This window comes from Arvicola amphibius, chromosome 3, assembly GCF_903992535.2.
Source record: "Arvicola amphibius chromosome 3, mArvAmp1.2, whole genome shotgun sequence".
In the NCBI taxonomy this organism is placed as follows: Eukaryota; Metazoa; Chordata; class Mammalia; order Rodentia; family Cricetidae; genus Arvicola; species Arvicola amphibius.
In genome coordinates, this window is record NC_052049.1 from 53,825,786 (window position 1) to 53,830,360 (window position 4,575).

The 4,575-nt window shown below is 45.3% G+C and overlaps 1 non-coding gene across 1 annotated transcript; it reads right to left on the reverse strand.

The window, feature by feature from the left end:
- Positions 1 to 2,195: 2,195 nt before the first annotated feature.
- Positions 2,196 to 2,301, reverse strand: LOC119810877. The gene has a single exon (XR_005284821.1). It is a non-coding gene; the product is annotated as a U6 spliceosomal RNA (small nuclear RNA).
- Positions 2,302 to 4,575: the final 2,274 nt, after the last annotated feature.

The following is a 4,575-nucleotide window of genomic DNA, read 5'->3' on the forward strand; positions in this document are numbered from 1 at the left end:
ATCAAGCCAGGTGCAGCATCTGCCCGAGAGCCCAGGGCCAGGGAAGCCCCATTGCAGTCTGGAACACAGCCAGAGCTCTGTGGCATGGGGTTCTGTTTTCAACAGCGAACGCTGGACGGTACAGAGGTCCAATTTTATCCTGTTTCTCTCTTCCCCATTGAGCCAGAGGAAACCCAAGTTGAAATGTCTCTAAGTAACTTTTGATACCATAAGTGTGTGCATTCAGGGCGGGCAAAGGCCCTGCCAGCTCAGCTGGTTTACATTTTTTTCAGGCTGTGTTTATAGAAAGGAAAATGTCTGATCTAATTTTTACCAAAGCTGCTTTTCTTTGCTTCCCATGAGACCAAGAGTTAGACGAAGCCAAATAATCAGTCCGGCAAACTCACTGGGCCCTCACCCTGCGTGCTTCACTTTGCTTCCAAATTTAAGAGGTGGAAAAACCCAAACGTATGTTCATCTGCGGTTTTCATGAGGGGAAAGAGTTGCTGACACCATCCAGATGGGACCGGGAGGCATTGGCTCCACCCGGGAGGAGGGGAGTGTTCTCAGTAGCAGGACTAGGGATCTCTGCCGGTGTCTGTCAACTCACAATGAATCTGGCTCCCTGGAAGCTTAAGAAATATAAACTATAACTGTGTTGGTTTTTTTTTTTTTTTTTTAATCGCAGAAGCCATGAGGCAAAGACATGTCTCCAGTGCACCTTGGCATGGGCAGGGACTCTGCTATTGATCGAGTATGCAGCGCAAAGGCTCATGGGCAGGATGCTTAGGCTCAAGCGTAGCAATGTTGAAGCGGCAAGAGTGTTTAAAAGGTGGAGCCTGGTGGAAGGTTAGGGTACGGGGAATAGCAATCCTCGGAAGGGACTGGTTGGTTCTGGCAAGTTGTTAGTCTCAAGAACAAGCTGATGTAAAAGAGCAAGTGTGGTCCCTGACACATCTGGCTTCCTGGTTTATCTGTGATCTCTCCCTCTGGCGAGTAGACTCGCCATGATGCCTCTTCCATATTGCAACGCAACCATGTAGCTCTCGCCTGAGGGCAAACAGATGAGGATGCCTGACGTTGGTTGGACTTTCCTGCTAAAAAAAAACAATAGTGTGTGTGTGTGTGTGTGTGTGTGTGTGTGTTGGGGGTGTGTCTGTATGTGCCAGAAGAAAACTGAAAATCTGCCAGCGTCCATTCTCTCCTACCATGTGGGTTTCAAGCCCTGAACCCAGTCATCAGACTTGGCACCAAATACCTTTATCCACATGGTACTGCCTCTAATCTTGTTTGGTGTTTAGCCTCCTAAATTGCTTGCTGAGCTAAGCAATTATTTTCTTTACAAAGTACTGGCCTCATTCTTTTGTTATAGCAACAGAAAATATGCAAGACAGTCTTCTTTGGGAAGATAACTTCTGGAAAGAAAAGAACCAGCTAGAATCTCAGCATTAGTGTAGATGTGTTTTGTCTCCTTCCTGCCCCAGCTGATCTACCACATTTGATCCCGAAGTCAATACAGGAGCCCCAAATTGTTACACTTTCTGGCCGTTCTCTAGGAAAACTGACCTAGTCTGGTATAAATGCTAAGAAGTGGTTCTGGAAGCAGCCAAGAACAAGAAGGCAAGAGGCTGCGTGGCTATAATACCTGAGTGCACCAGGGGTCAAGCCCAGGGAAGCCCAGCTCTGTGTCCAGCACTCATATCCCACAGCCTATGGCAAACAAAATGAATATGCTGGATTCCATGCTAAAATGCATCGCAAGTGGAGGACAGGATAAGAGATAGTTTAGGACAGTTTCCTAGGCTAAACGTCCCGTGCAATCCAGGCAGTTTCTCTGAGCACGAACAGCGTCCAGGCTTGCAGTTTATGGATTGCTTGACACATGATGATGCTGATTTAATTTCATATACATCATCCAGAAACACAGCTGCTCCATCTGCCTCGGCAACTTCAGGCTCAAGAAGATCCAACATTTAAAAAAAAGATTTGAATTTGTTTTTCCTTATTTTTATATGTGTGGGTATTTTGCTTGTATGCATGTCTATGCATCACATGGGTAGGGTGCCCACAGAGGCCAGAAGAGGGTATTGGATCCCCTGGGATTGGGGTTCCAGGCAGTTGTAAACAGCTATGTGGGTGCTGGGAACCAAATCCTAGTCCTCTGGAAGAGCAACCAATGCTTTATGCATTAAACCATCTCTCTAGTCCCTATTTATTAAAATATGGAATGTTTCATACATTTATATGTCATCCTTGAGCAGGGACCATGCTAATCTCTGTATCATTCTGATTTCAGTATGTGTGCTGCTGAGTTGAGAACACTTATTTTTTTTGTCATGTTATACCCATGTGTACCTCTGTGTGTGTATGTACATGTGAGTGGAGTACCCATGGATGCTAGAAGAGAGTATCGGATACCTTGGAGCTAGAGTTACAGGAGGCTGTGAGCCTCCCAGTGTGGGCACTGGGGACTGAACTTAGGTCCTCTGCATGAGCGGTGTGTACTCTTAACTGCTGAGTCAGCTCTCCAGCCCAAGATCCAGCTCTTGAATGGAAGTCAAACTTAAACTGTTTTGGAGTTAAAAATCCATGACTTTTTAACATTTTATTGATCCCCATTGTAAAAAACAGGCAACTCCTTTATTCTGGATTGGCAAGTTCAAAGATGCTCAACACAAAGTCAACCCCCAGATACACATTCAAAATTAGTGTATTTGATCATCTCAGCTGGAATTACTTTATTTCTATCCAGAGCCCCCCAGGAGAGTCTGTTAGATTATGGCCATAAAATGGTAAACCTCTTTCTCTTTTTAAGGCATGATCTCATTACATAGCTTATGCTGACTTTGAACTCATGATCCTCCTGCCTTGGCCTCTTGAATGTAGGGATTTCGGGGATAACTACAACAGGGAGGAATAACTTTGAAATAAATACATTAGAATGTATAACCCAAATAAATGTTGGGCCGGAGAGCATCTTTTATTCACTTTGGCTTGTAGCATTTAAAGTCCTTACAGGCCGACAGTCTTTAAGGATGCCCTCTTCGCTTGCTTACGAGAGGGGATACCCTTTTTGATGAAGTGACAAACTGAGCTAGTTCCCTTTGTAAGCTTCCACCACAGAGCTCACTATCACAGAGGCCTCCTACCTTCCGCCCCTCCTTAGCCAGCAGACGGGCTTCGTTCGGCTCTTCTCTTCAGAATGCTCGCCATGCGTTCACTTTGAAGCAGCGCGGACACCTGAGACAACAGGAAGGGTTCCAGTCCACATCCTGTTGGCTGCTACTACCACCTAACATTTTTCTTCTCCTTCTTTGGATCGGCCTTCTGTCTGGCACCTCCTCACCCTGCCGTCTAAGCTCTTCTAAGATGTCAGTGAGTCACAGGGCAACTTCATCTTCAAACAAAGCTTCAAACAAACCAGAAAAATAATTCCTACGTACTTTATAAAGTGGATGTGGGATGGATAATGATGTATTCATTCTTAGCCTAAAAACATGAGTCCATTTTGGGGGGGGGGCATTAGCTGTTGACGCTATTATATAATACACAGTATGGCTCTCTTCATTTTACATTCAAAGACAGGAAGATTGAGATATTTTTGCAAAATCCTATTCAAGAGTTTCATCGGTTTCCTGAGGGCCTTTTCCTTCTCCTTTGATATTCAAATCACCTTTCTTTGAAGAGCCTTTTGTGTCCTGTCAATTTTCTCTCTACAGTTTTTGCCAGATTCTTCTTAGTGAATGGATTACGAGAGAGAGAGAGAGAGAGAGAGAGAGAGAGAGAGAGAGATCAGCTCTTCAACTTCACTGCCTGCCTTACCCAAGTACCTGTGTTTCTCTTTATCTGTCTGTATATTTCCATCATTGGAGGATCATCAGGAACAGAGGGAAGATGAAGTGGTTCCCAGGAAAGGGCTGGTCTAATAATGGAAGAGTATTTGCACAGGGACACCTTGTATAAACAAGGGGTGGGGTTCACGGGTCAACATTATGCTGTGACAACTTTTGCTTTCCTAAGCACTAACATTGGAGATTAGCTATGGGACACTGGAGCAAGCAAACGCCTCTGCTGTCCCAGAGATCAGTTATACCTTCTACGTGTTCCAGCCAGGATGGAGATACGGGTTGAGTGGAGCCAGCAGGGAGTTCCTAGGCACTCAGCGGAGGGGAGTGTGTTGAATCATAGAGCCAGAAAACTCTTGGAAGATTCTAGGGGGGGATCCTGAGAGGGTGCTTATCAAGACTAGTGACCTCTGTGACCATCTGCGCCAGGCTCAATCCTGAGATAAGATCTGAGTCTTCACGTGACAATGTAGCAAGAGGCAGATGGGCAAGAGAAAAGCACAACAAATGGATTGAAATGTAGTTTTATGGGACGGTGGAGTCTTCAGAAGCAACCCCATAGCTCACAGAAAGCTGTTCGCTTTTATGTTTAGTCTTTATAAAGACTGGACAGCTGCATAGACGTGCAACTGGACAAAGGAACCAGATTGTATGTAGAAAGACAGAAGACAGGAACCCAGCAGAGAAAGAGGGGATCCTGCTTTGGAGCCTCTTCACTTCAGTTCAAAGTAGTCAGCATGCCAAGGCGAGA